At 46.8% G+C, this 17,544-nt stretch overlaps 1 protein-coding gene across 2 annotated transcripts in view; it reads left to right on the top strand.

The window, feature by feature from the left end:
• Positions 1–17,544, top strand: part of LOC149372752 (uncharacterized) — a 272,987-nt gene that overhangs the window by 82,505 nt on the left and 172,938 nt on the right. For both annotated transcript variants that reach the window (XM_089567293.1, XM_089567292.1), the window contains exon 2: positions 7,607–7,639. The gene's annotated coding sequence lies outside the window, so the exon portion shown is untranslated. The remainder of the gene's footprint in view (positions 1–7,606; positions 7,640–17,544) is intronic.

Below are 17,544 nucleotides of genomic sequence, written 5' to 3'. Positions count from 1 at the left end.
TTTTTACTCCCTACGTTGTGGAAAGGGACTGGCGGCTGTACGCTTCCGTAACCGAGTGTCTGTCTTGGTGCAGATGAGGGCTTCTTAATCAGCGCGAGTACACGTTAAAGCACCCTTGTCTCGCGAAATAAACCTGCCCGTAACTCAGCGCGTGGATCCTGTCTGGGCTCGCTCGAGCACATTGAAGCCGTTGAGAAAGGCACAAAAAGCTTCAATCGTTGCAGGAGCTGTGCATGGAGGTGCCACGGTCAGTATTCACAAAGAGACTGGCGTGCATGCATTAGAATGGGGGCCGCCCATATGAGTGAGCTTAGTACTGGGTTCAGAAAAGTAATCGAAAATGGATCGCAGAAACACACGCTTCGCTCGCTTAACCGAAGCATCGCAGGCTGTGAAATTATAAATAGGGAAAATTAAAAAAAAAATACTTCACTATCACAGGGTCAGCGCCAAAAATATACCCAGCAGCAGCTTTCTGTCTCAATTCGCGCTTTGGTATCCGTTGAACGCCGCTATGTCAGTTCAACTGCGACGCGTTGTGACAGTGCCGTACGCATCTCACGTCCGTCACTGTTTCCGTTTTCACCCCTTTCCACCCCTCCAGCGCACGGTAGCCAACTAGAATTCTCTCGAACCCGACCGCGGCGGCCACATTTCGATGTAGGCGAAACTCAGAAGGCGCCTGTGTGGTGTGCGATGTCAGTTCTCGTTAAAGTTCCCCAGGTGGCCGGAATCATTCCGGAACCTTCCACTATGGCACTTCTTTCTGCCTTTCTTCTTTCAGTCCCACTTTCCTCCCTTCCATTACGGCGCAGTTGAGGTGCCCACCGAGATGTGAGACAGTTACTGCTCCATTTCATTTCCTCAAAAAAACACTAATTTCATCCTTCGCCGTGCTCTTCGCTTTTCTGGAGCACTGCCGTTGCGCCGTGTTCTTCGCTTTACAAGGGCTCTTCCTGCTACGCCACCAACGACGACGACACGCAAACCGGGGACGGGCGTCTAAGAGCTGCACTGTAAAACCTTCCTACGAGCCAAAATTGAAGGCAGAGACAACCCATCGAACATTGTTTTCCATCCTTGCTCGCAGGGAAGTGCGTATACCGGAGAGTACTGACTCTACTTTTACAACTACGTCACTCTTTGCTCAATATTCTTGTCGCACATGACTCCATCAGGCGGTGAAGAATGAAATCGCTGTTCTGTGCTGAGGCTCCGTTCGTTTCTCTAACTGCGATTTACCAGCAGATTAATTAGATAGCCCGTGCCGGTTGCACCTTCCCTATCGCGTTTATGAATTACGGTGTGCAGACTGCGGAACGTGTTGGCGACTTTTGCCTGCGTCTCTCGGTCTTCAGTACGTTTTCTGGAATAGGAGCTCTTCCATGCGAACAGTTCATTTTTTTGAACTCCTTGCCGCAGCGTCAGCTCGAAGGTTCATCCTTTGCTCACCCGCTCTACACAGTCCCAGCAGCGGCTCTGCGCGCTATGTGCAGCTTGGCAGGACGGATTAGCTCCGACGGAAACTGGCTGTCGGCTCCCACTCTATTAAGAACGTCACGTCGTGCTTACTAGTTACATTTTTTACACGCAGTAAGAGGTTTCGAGGAACCTTCTTTCCGAACGAGTTCGCGAGCTGCTAAAGAGTACGTGATCGCGCCGTTAATATCGGCGGAAGGGCCATCACTCGTGCGAAGCGAAGCAGGTCCATGCATAATTTTCGCGTCACGGGCATCGCTTATACGGTCGAGTGTTCTCGTTTCCGCTATAGAACCGTCGTCGTCAGGCGACGCTGATGCAGTGCAGGCGTGTACCTGACACCGCGTGTGAAGATTCTCTCGACTAAAACTACCCGTAAAGTCAGTAAAGAAACAACAAAAGCGCAGGTAAAGAGGGAGTGGCAGGTAGAGGCATTCAACAGACAACACCAGTACCTGAACCCCCTGAAAAATGAAAGAAAACAACTTCACAAACGCGAGTAAAGGGAATTAGGCGTGATGGATATGTCCTGTTCCGGGCGGTTTTTGAAAAGGAGGAAAAAAGAGGGAAAGAGAGAATGAAAACGGTCTGTGTGCGAGCAGCCGGCATTTGGAGACAGGCTTGCGCGATTACGTCCAAGCCAGAACGATCGTTCATGATTTATTCAGGGGTTCTTTATCAGCCGTTCCCTGCCGCACTCCCACACAGGACCGCGGCAGGCGCGGCTCGAAGTATAGCGGTGATGCGTGCTTTTCATATTGCGTATAAAAGTGTGTGTGCGCTTTCCGCTGTACCCATATATATTCACCTGTCCGCCGCTTTCTCCACTGCTTGCCGTTTGTTCTCCGCCGGCTGTTTTCTTCCGGATCACGTCTCGGAATTCCAAGGTGCGTGCGCGCGTGTCCGCGGAAAGCGTATACCTGGCGCGACGACCGCATCGCTCCTCCCGCACACGTTTAAAACAACGCTGAAAGCGCGCGCGGAAACACACACAACTCACATTCTCTCTTGGAGACGCAAAGCGCCGGCTCACGACCTGAGCGGAGAAAAATCTCCCCCACGTTTTGTTATGCCCCGCTCACGACGCTTTCACCCTGATCGAACTCGCGAGAAAAGCCTCGGGAAGTATGAAAAAAAACAAAAAACAACGCGAGCTGGCTGGCTGGCGCAGGTATACGACCGCACCGATATCGAAAGCGAAACAAACGCGGCGGGAGGAAAGATGCGGGGAAGAATTGATGAGCGCACTCTCTGTGAACTGCGTGTCGTTGGGCGCGCTCTTCTTCTCTCTCTGAGCGGCTATTTCTCTCCCCCCCCCCCCCAGCAGAATAAGATGTCCATTTGGCAATGCACCGACCGCTGTCGGGTGCCGCGTCTTCCTTCGCTTGTGTGTGCATATCGCGCAGGAAAGTCCTCGCTGTCGGTGCGTGCATATACTGCCAAAGCCGCTGCTCGCGGTTCGGGTTCATCGGCCTTGCCCGAACCCCTCCTCTTTTTCGTCGAGCTGGATCCCAGAAACCCAGCAAAATGGAACAATATCTCCTCGCCTCGCCAGCCTCCGCCGTCAGCGCCGCGGGCGCATCATCATAACCGATATACGTTCGGGCTTCACGCCGACCTCCCGAGCGTAAATATAGGTGTTCGTTCGTGCGTCTGCGTTCGTGAGTGTTTTGTCGGTATATAGATATATCCGCGCCCAATACACGAAGGCATAAACATATATACGGCATTCGGCCTATATATAAGTTTGAAAAAGGCGCGTAAAGAAACAAAAAACAAAGGAGTCGCTGGTGAACAGAGTGCGTTTTTGACTTTTTCGCTCGCAATTCTTTCCGATTCTTCTTTCTTTTATCCCGTGTTCTTTCTTTCTTTGTGCGCACGTATACGATTGCTTTGAGGTCGCGGCGCGCACTCGGAATGGATGTGAAGAATTTGTTTGCCTCCTTCCCGCACCTGATGATGATGATGTCGCGCAGAGTCGAAGGTACGAAAGTGAGGAGGTGGGAAAGCAATAGCAATGAAGGGAGGGGTGACGGGTAGGCCTTGCTGCGGTAGCTGAAATTTCGACGTTCCATCTTCGGCGTGGCGCTGTCTTCGGGCGTCGCCCGCTATTCGGCACTGCGCCGATTTTACTTTACTTTCGCATTTGCTCACGCTGCCGTCTTTATTTCTTCCAAGCACGCGGTTTCCATTCGCGCTGCAAAAAAACTCGCGTCGTGTATCTCGACGACGAGCGCGTGTGTACCTATGTATAGGGACTCTTTCTTTCTCTCTCTGTCTCTCAGAGAAGTGCATTCCTCCTCCCCTTGGCATCGCTTTTCTCTCTGTTTGCATTCCGTGCAGCGCAGTACCAGTATGCATAACACTTTTTTTTTATTGCTTAGTTCATCCTACCAAACGCTGCAGCCGAGCGCGCGGTCGGTGCAGTCATGCTCCCGTGCTGGGCACGACGGTACGAACGACTCATTTATTCCCGCACGCTCCGCCGCTTCGCAGCGCTTAAAAACGGCCCAAAATTGCGAACAAAGTAAAACAAAATAGAAAGCAAAAAGCCGGAGCAATGTCGAAATGATAGCAGACTTTTTGTCCCCCGGGGCGTTTTGGCGCGGCTTGCTGCGGCTTGTTTTATTTTTTTTTCTTTAATACTTGCTCTACATTCCCTTCTTAGCCCCGGCGCGCCGGGCCACCTCTCTCCTTTTCGATTAGTGTCCCGTTTCTGATAGCTGCTATCGATTTCCATTTGTCTCAGTAGTCTCTTTTTTTCTTTTTTCAGAGCTTCGAAGATGATATCTGGCCCCGTGTGAATTTCTCCATGCCTCGCTCACACAGGGTTTATGTATGGTTGCGGTAGTGGTTGCACACACGTGTTATTTTCTTACGAAGAAAAGTACGTGGATACCGGATGGCCCGAAGGGATTCCTTGGAAGTGTCAACGCCGTTGCACTGCTCTCGTGCGCGACGCGTACTCCATCTGCGCTGCCTATTTGTTTACCACTAGGAATCGTTTCAAGATGCGCTTGCTGCCTTGTATAATGCGATGCGTCGGCACGGATGTTTCATCTACGCAGGAAGTGTGCCACGCATGGAAAAAAGAATGATAAAAGATGGATTGCTGTGGCTCGATGACCTTGGCACACTGTACTTTCTTACAAAAGCGTGGGAAACTTACGCAGCATGATGTATGTTTTACGTCTTTATCATAGCTTCCTCTCTTTCCCTCTCTCTGTCTCTCTCTTTCCGGTTGCTTCGCATTCATTCATTCATTCATTCATTCATTCATTCATTCATTCATTCATTCATTCATTCATTCGTTCGTTCGTTCGTTCGTTCGTTCGTTCCTTCGTTCGTTCGTTCGTTCGTTCGTTCATTCATTCATTCATTCATTCATTCATTCATTCATTCTTTCTTTCTTTCTTTCTTTCTTTCAATCAATCAATCAATCAATCAATCAATCAATCAATCAATCAATCAATCAATCAATCAATCAATCAATCAATCAATCAATCAATCAATCAATCCGAGACTCAGGACTGTTCGTTTTCGCAATTACAGTATTAATATGTGGCGCAAGAAGGGAAACCTAAAGGGAGTCGAAGAATGGCAGTGAGTTAGGTGAGGATAACGCTTAACAGAATTCCAGAGACATCTTTGGCACAAAAATACTGCAGGGGGACTGCATCAGCATGACCTAAAGCATACCACGGAACAGTTGATACTGTGCGATGAAACTTCTTAAGCAGTTGAGTCAATGAATGTAGTACGCGTGTTCTATTATTTTTTTTTTTGGCGTTTGTCTACAGACGGCTCGCAACTGATGCTGCCAATCCTATAGCAAGCTTCAAGATGAAGACAAGTTCCGCGTTTCCGGTGACTCGAGTCGCTTATCTATGGCGGAAGTGGACTAAAAAGCGTTGTATACTAAGCAACACTTTGTTTTTGCCCCGGGTCTCAGTACTGAGCACTCAGGAGGAAAGGCCATTTCCACCGTCTCGGGAAGTAGTCATTTCCGCTCTGATCTCGCTTGCAATTTGCTCAGTTCATCGTCGCAGACGCACTCTTGAGGTCTTTTTCTCTCTCTGTGTAATTTTTGTATTTGTATGCGAGTGAGCGCGCTTGTTCTTCGTTATACCCGTGCCCCTGCGTGCGCGTCTGTATATGCTCTTTCGAGAACAGGTTTGTTCTCTTTATTTTTGACCCATTTATGCATTCTTTGCTGTTGAAGCTTCACACTTGTGTCCTTGTAGAAATGCGAAGACGTACTGCGCCGAGTTCTGCGCCATCTAAGCAAACGTAGAAACAACACATAACGACATTCAGTTTCTTCCTAATACGTTTTTTTTTTTTTGTGCTATAGCACGAAAGATAAGCACAACGGTGTGACTGTATAAAGGCGTGTTTACTAACGTTGGGTGTTTACACGCTGCAGCAGAACACCCCGCAGAGCGCGCGTGCATTCCTGAAATGCAGGCGTATAGCACTGATTAGGCCGCAAAATTTTGGCTGTCGACAGATTCTTGTGGTTGTTACGACGTCGCTTGCCGTATTTCGTTTTTGCTGCGCACTTCATTTCGTATCAGCATTGAAAATGTCAAGGTGCACTGCACTGATACTTCGTGGAGAAAGTTGAGGTGTACACTGTTTCTCGTACTCTAAAGGTCTGAGCTTTCCTTTAAGAAACTAAATAAAAATGAAACCGCCTCCGACGTAAGGAAATATCGGGAACTTCGCAGCGCCAGTTAATTTCGTCCTCGCAGCAGGAACATGCACAGCGCGCATAGACCTTGCGCGTGTCATTTACTAATAGGCAGAGGAGTACACCGAGATGTGCACTGTGGTGTCGTAATGCTGTGCTCATTATCATCAGTGTGTTTTAAGTGCGCATGAGGCGGTAATTGCCGAAATTCTCATCTGAGACGACTTGGTGGCATGCTGGATACTAATGCTAGCTCTCTCTCTCTCTGATTATCTTCCCCTCTCTCTGTTCTGGCTCCATGAACTCGGAGGAGGGCTATATATAGTTGCCACTGGTCGCAGTAGTTTTCACCAATCACATCCTACACTACAGCATACACTACTAAGTTGCTAGTTATTTTGGCACACGCGTGAGACTGTGTGGATTTGTGTGCAACTAAAAGCAAAACACCATAATTTTTTCTTGCCGTAACTGCGCCTTAACTTGAATAAAGTAAGAACGAACAAGGGCAATAAAAATTAAATGTCGGTTGACACAGGCCGAGTCGCGGACTCAGGAAGTTTTCTGGTAGTTCTATTTTACCCTAATAGCTTCGTTTAGTCCTGCGCATTTATGTGGTAATAGTCAATCCGGAGTTAGATCGTTAAAAGAAAAATGAAGTGCACTGGATTCCATGCCTGTACCCCTCATTAATAATTGTCCGTTCTGACGTTCCATTTGAACCGAACAATGTATATTTTATGTCCACATACTTACGTGCTCGCGGTTTTATATGCTGCTTTGTATCTGCAGGCCGCGAGCTGGGTCAAATTTTAATCGCTGTCATGGCAGGCTTCCACTTCATAAATATGTAGAGAGTTCATCACAGCTCTCGGCAAATGTTACGCTGTACTAATTAGATGTTTAATTATTGATATCGCGTTTAGACTGGCGGCTGTAGAACCCGGCAGAAAACCACGTTCTCTGAACTCATTAAGCCGGACTAATCGCTGCTAATAAAGAAAATCCCGGAGGCAGCGGATGTGAATCATTCCATATTTTCCCAATTGTGAAGCTGAAGGGGACGATAAGAAGCTCAGGCCCTTTGAGCATTTTTGAATATTAGGTCACATATTCATGACCTTTGTGACCTAAGCTAATGAGGACAAATAAAAAAATAACAAAGTCATAGATGCGAATACGCTAGGTTTAATAGCGCATTTTTACGGGATCCCAACAGTAGGTTCGAAATTCCAAGAGTGCTTTCTTGAATAACTCGGCCCACCTAATGATTTCGGCGAAGACCGCCGAAAAGAACCGCTGGATTTGCGTAGCATTTTCTGCGCTAATTAGTTAAACTAAGTAAAATGTGAGCGACTGTTACCGTTGCAGTAACTATGCACTGTCGCTATTTCTCGCTGAGTATTTATGTATTTCGCATTTTTTTCTTTGCAGGCATAAAGAGACCACGGGCAGGAGACAGCTTTGGTGAGTTGTCAGGCATACGCCGGGCATGTGTGCTTTTATCCGTGTTTGACGATACAGCAGTACTTCTTTGTTTTTCAATTAGCCTTCTTCGATCACATCTTGGTATGGTAGCCTTTGCGGCGAAGAATATTTTCAGCATGCTGGGGTGTCTAAGAGACAACAATTTCACCATTTAATAAGCTGGTGTAAATTACTCAGGCAACATTGTTATTCCTTTGGTAGGCTGTTGTTTTTGGAGGCCTATTAATCTGTAAGCTCAGCTGTTTTTGCATCTTTTGCAGCTGGTAATATATTCCTAGTTATTCCCTCTATTGATTATTGTTCATCACCACACTTTCATAAGCATATTCTTGAGGAAAACACAATAGATATTTTACGCTGTCATTAAATTTATTTCTGATACCTGGGCCATCCTGGCGTAACGGGCAAGGCTAGGGGCAGGTGTAGTTGGCATAGAAACAAGCAAAGCGCCAGTCGTAAAACAAACACTGGGTCTTTATTGCTTGATATTCTCGGCACTATATACTTTATCAGTTTTCTTCGGATGACATACTGGTATCCGCGGCTGCTGTGCTGATTTAAATATCAAAATAAATTAACTATTCGTTCGTGAAGGTGATGGATATACCAGGCTTCTCAGGTATATATAGCATTTCGATTGTATATGACTTATCATCCTTTCCTCCGCGCCTGCTTCTCCATTACCTTTAATCAAGACTACGCAAAAAAAAAAACACAGAAAATAGCTGTCTTTTTTCAGTTTTGTTCCGTTTTTTTTTTTTTTTTTTGCTGTTCATCTCAGCTACCTATGTCAGCTCTGAATCGGTGCTGCGACTGCAGACATATGTGATAGTTTTGACATTTCCACGTTTGTGTGTTTTTCAACAGACGTAAAGAATCCTCTGAATGACCCATCTTTACTCCGGCTTGAATCGGTCGTTCAGATCTGATCCGCTTTCGATGAGGGCCAGCTGGTACGGCCGGACAAGCTGTCGACGCAGAAGACCCTCGTTGCCTAATTGCCACCGTAGAGCTCCGGCTAACAGCCCGCCCCAAGATCTGTTTACGCTCGAAGAGCGCTTGCCCTTATGGGCTTGGCTCTGTCCCTCGCAAACAGCGCGCGTTGTGCCGCGCATCGACGTGTAGCGGTCAGTGCGGACAAGAATTTTCGTGTAATGAGGGCCGACGGTTCCGTGTGGTCGCTGTCTAATTAATCTTCAGAAATTAGATCCTGCAGCCGGCGTCTTCCCGAAGTGGTTGTCGTTATGTATCCTCCGTAGCGACGTAGCGGAGCTTCTGGATTCTGGGGAATTTTAAAGCTGGCGAGGCCGGTTGCATGCTACAGTGATTACGAGACAAATGGGCCGAGAACGTGGGGCGTGCATGGTACCGTCGAGTGGAAGCGTAGTTTGTTTGCTTCACAACAAATCGCTCGTTTTCGAGGTTAACCGCTTTACATTTTACAAATTTGAGAGCTCTCTCACACAGGATTAATGTTCGCGGGAACCTAGATTTTTCAAAAGCCCCGTCTTCTTTTTTCAACTGTTGTCTCATTTCGTCGTTGTTCTGCCTGAGAGAGAGCTCTGGTGCTGGACGGCAAAACGAACGTACAGTATTTGCCAAAAGTAACCAGGCTCCGCGGTTTGCTTCTCAGTCGTATATTAAGTTTATATTGCAAGCCCTCAAGCTCTAAATATTTGTATGTCAAGGAGAACCCCTGTCCTCCCCTTCAAGGAACTTTTTGATCTTTACGGAAGCCGTGAGGGCTCTACTATACGAATGAGAAGCAAACCATGCAGCCCGGTTACTTTTGGCTAAGACTGTACATTGAAGGCTGTGGCGCACGCTAATCTGCTCGTTTTCTGCTTAAACATCACTATCGTTTGTTTTGTAAAGAAAAATGTTCAGGCTGAAATCTGGTTGATGCCTTGTCGGTTTTCGCACAACGCGCGTAGGATGCTTTTAATGAGCACCAGTATAGGAGAGAATTCACAGAAGTCTTTGGAGCGAGTCATGCAGTCCGCTATGGGTCGCGCCTCAGACTCGTTGGTGGGGCAGGTAGTAAAAATACGACACACTGCAGAGTAAGTTTACCTGGGAGCAAATTCCGAAGCCAGTGCTGCACAGGGCGCAATACTGCGTGCAGTTCGGGCATTTCGGACTTCCGGAAAAGTCTTTAATGTGACAAGAAGAGTCACGGCGGAATCTGTCATTTACCTGCGGCCATTGTCCAAATCCTGTGGCGAGAGCAAAGGTTGCCGAGCGCTAAGTGTGTTGAAAGCTCTAGCGTACAGCTGCTCAAACCTAACTGTGCATGCATAATTGTAGTAGTGTCAAATTTCTTCTCGCGCAAACAGAATTCTCGACTAGTTGTTTGACCAGTTATGTTCATACAGTTTATTGCGCGAACAAAGCGGAACATCCGAATGTTGATGCAGTTTTCAGTCGCCGCTTGCTGCTTTGGCATCGACCAAAGATCGCAACGCGTTTTTAAGGCTGTCTTCTAAGTTAGTTTATCATCAAGAGAGAGAGAGGAGGTTTATTGACGGGAAAGGCAGAGAGGTTGGCCGGGAAAATGAATATCTGCCCTGCTACTCTGCCCTGGGAAACGAGAAGAGGAGATAAGTGTTGCTACTACTGTATACTTTCGAACATCACCAAAGCATTTACCGAATACGTTCAGTGACGTCAGCCTCATTGCCAGTCGTTCATATTGCTGTTACCGAGACGTTGTTGTTCGAAATCAGCGCGTTCCTGTTATCAGCGTCTGTGTTAAGCCGTCTTTGCCTTGGGCAGATAGGCGCAGTTCTGGTTTTGTGCATATTTTGATCTACCACCGGAGTTTGTTTTACTGATTTTCTTCTTTTTTTTTTTTTTGCTTTGACGTGCTATTTTGTACAGCGCCATGCAGCGCTCGGAGGGATGAGTTAATCCTCAATTAGGGACCTCAAGCGAAGCGAGCGGAAGACGCACTCTGTTAGAGCCGCCACGGGAGGAAAATATAACGGTATATAACCGTAGGGTGAACACGACTGCGTAGCTCGGGACTTGCAGCGCTCACCGGGCAAATATGGCCAGTTGAGCGTGTCCCACTGCTAGTTAGGGCGCGCTAATCATTGGGGAGGGCCAGATAACGGCTAGAAAAGGAAAAAAGGAAAACATAAAACGCAAAGAGCCCCGTTGAACACGCGTACGTTGCCTGTATGCACAGCCACCTCGCCTGCGGAGCTAAAGAGTGCAGGCGCCGTCCTTTTCCTTAATGAGCTCAATTCATTTTCTTTCCCGGCTAGCCTATATGGCCGCTTCTTCCTTTGCAAAAACGCCCTTTACCGTTCACTCGAACTCGGTAGCCTTCGTTTCTTTCGTTTTTGTTACCATTTCTGCAAACTGTGCTCCCTGTATGTTCATTCTTATTGCTTGTTATGCTTTCATCGGCTTTGCTTTCTTTGATTCTTTCTTTTTCCGTCGCGTGCGCTTCTCTTCGTGCCTCTGTTCTGTCGGAGAATCCGCGCTCGGTTGTACTTGGGAGGGCGCGCATGTGTTACGGAGCATCTGGGCTGGACTCTTGTCGTTTCGAGGCGGCGGCCGCCGCAGCCACATTTCCTCTCGCGCAATTAGATTTCACTCCTTTCTTGCCGCGCAGCTGTCGCTGCGTAGAAGCCGTTGTGGCGCGAGATGTCGTCCTTCTGTTTATTCTCCGCCTTTAGGTGTGTTTTTTTTTCGCTGCGGGGACGTGTAGCTGTACTACGCCTGCAGTAGAAACACTGCACTCGCCGCGCCAGCATATACAGGCTCAGCTCCTGTACTTGCAGTGGGTGAGAAGCCGTTAAGTACATGTTTTTTTGTGTGTGTGCTAACCGCGGAACATGCAGGCACGCTCTTGAAACGCTATATGAAAATGGTTTCACTTAGAGAAAGCCATGTATTAGTGCGATGGAGCAATCTAATGTTGTTTTTTTTTTTTTTTTTGCTGCAGTCCGGCTAGAACATTAGCTGGCTGTCGAGGATTTAGGCCTCATCCTCATGCGTTTCGTGGCCATTATACTTAAAAGGCGTGTGCGTCGAAAATTTTGGCCGGCAGTAGCGTGCAGTCGCTGTAGTTTAGTGGTGGTGAGGTTAAGTGTGTCTCGCTAATTAGCGACGCTGTGTTCGCGCGACTTGCAACAACCTCTGACGGGCTTAAGCTAATCGTTTTTGCGCGCGCGAAGTTTTATGCGAGTTTAAGCGCTACCAGCCCTTTCGCAATAAAGCGTGAGCTTGGACAGGTAAAATGTGGAGAAGAGCCGACTACACTGAGACTACACGCTGGCTTAATTTTGAGCTTCGCAGCGCATGTTAAGCTCCGCAGACTTTCGTTAGGCCCGAAAAAAAAAATGTCGATTAAAATTACTGGCTTTTAATACGGGCTCAAAATCCGTTACCGAAATGATAACAGCAGTGTATTTTTTTTAATACAGTTGAAAGCTAATTTCTTATTAGTTTTGAGCAGCCGCGGTGGCTTTGTGATTATGGTGCTCGCTGCTGACCCGAAAGACGCGGGTTCGATCCGGGCTGCGTCGGTCGCAACTTTGCGATGTCAGGGCACTTAAAGAACCCCATGTGGTCGAAGTTATCCGGAGCCTTCCACCACGGCGTGCCTTATAGCATGACTCGCTTTGTCACGTTAAACCCCAAAAAACCACAACCAATCTTGGACCGCACAAGGCCCACCGCTGGGAGCACCTGCCATCGAAGGAGAGTGGCGCATAGCTTAACCGCTGGAACACTGCGCCAGGAGCGTACGGTATGAGGACTCCCAGGGATCTATGAATGCAAAGTGGAGAATGACCTTCTGCATATATGGGAATTAACCAATTACGCTATAGCGTCATACCGTTAAGGCGGAGCATAAGTGTCTCCTTAATTTTTTTTTTTTTTTTTTTGACGAAGAATGTGGCAGCAAAGATGCAGATATTGTTTCTGCATTACAGTATTGCTTTTCGTGCCATTTGGTTTCGTACAAACACTGGGTAATTAGTCTCTTCTGGGCGGCTATTCAATTTCAGTCGCATCACATTTGTGAGAAAGTGTATACTTTCTCTCCGTGCGCCAATATACCTCTCCTAAAATTACACAGCACTCGCCAAAATATAGTGGCCAAAACGTTACGTGATCCAAAGCTTGGCTAACGTTTTCATACAAACGTTGCCTGGACGAAACGCGCCAATCCGTCTTGCCTCCGGTGGTCTTGCTTTGTTCTGGCTGGCCGGAATCACTACGCGCTAATGGCATCTGTTTCTTTTTTTTTTTTTTGTCCAAAATTCTCGCGGAGGAACCCTTACTTTTTCAGTAGCGTCTTTTTTTCGTTTTCGTGTTTGTTCGGACAGAAAGAAGCCCACGTGTATAGAGTGCGGACAATGGAAAATAGATAGTAGGGCTAGAGAAAAACTGCGATGTTAACCAGAGCAGACCGCCATCAGGGAACGTTTACGGATGGGATAGAATACAAGCGAAGTTAGGCTTAAAAAAAAAATGTAGCAAACGTGCTGCAGAGGCTCTTGAAGTGTTGGCGCTGGTCTGCAGTTAGTCACTACATATGGCCTCTCAACGCACTGGCTGCGTTTGAAATCAGTTTATTAGAAAATGTAAACTTGCCATGAAAAAGACTACAGTGCACTAGCAGGAAGAATGTATGTTCACTGGAGGAGACTATACCGAATAGTGATATGTTCCAGAGAAAGAGGGCGTTCAAAACTTTTGTATCAATGTTCCATCTTTTTTGAATTCCATCAGTAGATAATAAAGTTACAGCGGGTGAGACCACATTTACTGAACAGCCTCCAGAATAAGCTTTCGGTACCCAGTAACACGTTTAAGAGCCTCCCCTTTCCCGTCCCCCACCCCCCTAAAAAAATTTGTAAGAAATATATTTGCGGCAAATAAAATGATCTGCAAGAATGCTAGGGCTACATCACTATAGTGTGTACAGCAGTGCAAAGATCCCTACACGGTGGTGCATTACAGACATCTGCTATTATTGGTGTCACTTGAAAGATGCAGTTACAGATATAAAGGCAAGTTCCTAACGTTTTAGCAGTCGACACATTCAAGGCACTCATTTAATAAGGAAATTCCGATACTTCCATGCTTACCTGACCAAAAAGCTGATGTCTGTTTATCAGAATTATTATTCAATTCTGGCAAAAAAATTGTGACGTAGAGTAGCATGAAACAACTGGAGGAATAATTAAAGATTAATGGAAGCGGTCGTTAGACTCATTTTCTCTTGGCGAATTAGATACATTCAAGAGAAGATGTTGAAGGTCACCACGTCTGCCAGTATACTTGTATGTAAACATTCATGAGGCACGACGCATTTCCTTGCGATTAGTTTTTTTTTCTTTTTTTTTGCAGGATGCATTGGTCATTTTTCGAAGTCTAAATTTGAGCAACAAGTGATTTTTCGGCATGCTTCCCCACATGACGGTGGCAAAACTGGCGTCAAAGTGAATGAAGGGTGTCTGAGTTTGAAGATATTATTTATACCAACAAACTGTACGTGCCTAGCTAGTACGTGCAGTCTATACACTGCTTTCTTAACACATAGGAAATCGACAAGATTAATGGGAGCGTTCATTATGACGCCTGTAAATTTGAAACAGTCGTGAAATTACCTATCACATACTATATCAGAATGATTCGCAACCTCTATCTACTTTGCGCGCAGTGCAAAGGCATGGACAGCCTGTGAGGTACAGTCTGTAAGATGCGAAGATTTATGGCCCTGAATCTTGGGTAGGATTTCCATCAATGTTATTGGAGGCCTGCTACACGGCTTAGAGGCAAGTCCTCTGGGCTCTAAACTTTTGGGAAAGGCTGTACCTTTTCTCTGCTCTACTTGTATTAAGCCAGATCAGGTCATCAGTGTTCCACTCGTGCATATTGTCAATCTAGGGGAAAACAATTTTACACCGCTTCAACAACAGTATGTTTGCCAGTATATGGCATTGGCTTCAATCACCCGGAATCTATACCATTGCTGTAGACAATAAAGATTGCTACTCCCCTATAATGGAACGTTCTGGCCTACCTAAACAAAATACCTCATTTTAGACTTTGAATCTTCCTTCAGGGACACTGGTGCAGTGCTAATACTGCACCATACTGTAGTGTATGCGTTAACCATATTTAAGGTGATGCCCTTAATTAATGAACGTCGCACTATAATTCTGTCACGGAAAGTACTGAAGTTCAGATTGTTGTAGCGAGCCGCCAGCAGTTCTCTTTAGTATTGTAACGACTGAGTGGTGTTATAGCTAAGCCAAGGAGAATGCCAACTGGTTGACAATCTTTTTGCGCAATCTTTATCTTTCGCCTGCTTTCGGTATATTTTTCCCTTGCAGGAAAACACACACCCACGAACATGCACGCACACACGCACGCAGGCACACACACACACACACACGCACACACACACTCACTCACTCATTCACGCACGCACGCACACATACGCACACCCGCACACACACACACACACACACACACACACACACACACACACACACACACACACACACACACACACACACACACACACACACACACACACACACACACACACACACACACACACACACACACACACACACACACACACACACACACACACACACACACACACACACAGAGAGAGAGACAGACAGACAGACAAATTTTACTCGCAGAAAACGAACGTTGAAACATCAATAAAAGAGAAGTTAACCGCATGAGGCCACTACGAAGGGTCTCTACGAAGTTTTAAGTGCCAAAAGTTGAGCTGCGGTTGCGACAGCGTCCCCTGTCCCATTCCATAATCGGCGAGTATTTCTTTAAGTGCACGTGGGACGTGAATTTGCTAAGTATCTCTCTCTCTCGCTCGCAGTTCCTGGCGGACGCTGGGCGAATATCACCGTCCCTGCTATTAGGCAGGTTCATTAGCCTCCAGGTACAATGGTGGCCCGCTCGCGGCAGGTTGGGTAATGGAGGCAGCTCGCGGGGCCTCCATTAGCGATCGCGCGCCGGCTCCCGCGTTGAACGCGGCGGCGCCTATATTCGCCCTAATTACCGCTACTATTTAGCAAAGTGATTGCGATGGCTCCTTAACAGAGTGTTCGCGCCTTCGCTCATTCTTTTTCCCGATGCGCCAGATGATTCCAAGTTTTCACGCGGCCAGTACATTCTCCCGGAGAAATAAGGTGCATTCTCTTCGCAAGGCGACTCGTTACCCAACTGCTCTTGAACAGCGTTGAGTTATGCGATGAGCGGTGGAACGCTGCACAATCGTACCCAACAATTCTGGACGAAAGCATTTTTGAGCCGGAAACCTTTTATGAAAGCAACTTTTCCATATAATGTAAGATTTCACTATATCAATCAATGTATTCGGATATCACCCGATGGCAGTCTTGGATTTTTTTTTTCTAATAACGCTTTTGTTATCGACAAAAGCGTTCCCCATTGCTTTTCTATGGCAGTCGTAACTGCTCCATGCTAGCGATTAAAACACTTTCAATGGAAGATTTTGCTACATATCTCAAGAATGGACCATTACCTTCAATATTTCCCTAACAATATATTACAGTTTTCTAATTTTCAGCCTAACGGTATCTTACAATTTTTCAATTTTCAAAAAATTTTGTCCTAGAATGTTGGACATGTGCCGTTGATTATTACCGAAAACGGCCAGTTTAGGCCATTTCTGCGCCTGTGTCTAGGGTCGGTACTAGCGAGGTACAATTTGCCGACAACATTCGTTGAATTTCCGAAATTTAATTTATTTTTATTTTTACGGGTGCATTTTTGTATAGGTACGTTTAGATTTCGCCGGATACAGAGTGCAAGGACTCTCGTGTACTCAGATTTCAGTGCACGTCAGAGAGCTCAGCAAGGGACAAACATTTCCCGAAACCCGCCGTTGAGTAACGTGCCCTTGTGGCTAGAATGTACTACAGCACGCAGTAATGTTTTGATTCTTAGCTATACCATTAAGATGTTCCGAGACGAATGTTGATCCCTTTCTGGTTTTCCTTCTTAGCCCAAATGCTCTCTATTGGTGCGTAAGCGAAGCCACTGCACACTAGCACGAGACGCCTGCGTCATTTACGCCATAATAAAACTGTCAGAATTTTCACTGACAGCGTCCTTGAAAGGCTGCGCTGAGGCTACCAGCATTCACGACGGCACACGTCAAGGGTGTCTCCCGGCAGACAGGGAACGTCACGCGGGGACAGTCGGTTATTTTCCTTTCGCTGTTCCGTTTCCGCGAGCACATCCTGTCAGGGGCTTGTTTTTCGCTGATAACACCGTGCATTGCATACACTGCTGCGCTGGGAGCGCAGAGGAAGGTCACCGCGGTCAAAAGGGACCACCGACGTCGTCTTCCGTCTCAAGTCGTGGCCCTTGATCTCGTAGACGTCTACACGTCAAAGCCGTTGTTATATCTGCGGTCGGAGCTGGTGACATGCCGCGAGGAAAGTAGGAAAGTCGCCCGGTGCCCTAATGGAGTCCTCGGGAGGTTTAGGGTGCCCCTCGTTGCTTTCGTACCTTTCTGTTTTTGTTGGCTATGTCACTGTGAATCCAGAACACGTGTTTCCGGTCCTTGTGAGAAAAGGGAAAGTTAAAAAAACAAAATAAACGAAAGAGTGGCAAGCGAACAGCTGTTCGCGTGTGTTCCGGCTGGAGAAGCGTGCCCAAAATAATCACGTGACTGTCTTTGCCACTTGACATGCAAGTATCTGGGGCAAAAGCTTCCGTCCTGCCCTCTTCACGGCGGCGTTCCTGCAGAACTGCTCTGGATATCGAGCTTTGCTATACTAGACAAACACACTTACGCAAAAGGAGAATGAACACTATACTTTTGGTATTGAAATTCGCCTAATCTCTAGATT

This window comes from Amblyomma mixtum, chromosome 1 (assembly GCF_055824585.1).
Source record: "Amblyomma mixtum isolate Tamu chromosome 1, ASM5582458v1, whole genome shotgun sequence".
Classification (NCBI taxonomy): Eukaryota; Metazoa; Arthropoda; class Arachnida; order Ixodida; family Ixodidae; genus Amblyomma; species Amblyomma mixtum.
This window is presented reverse-complemented; position numbering and strand designations above follow the sequence as displayed.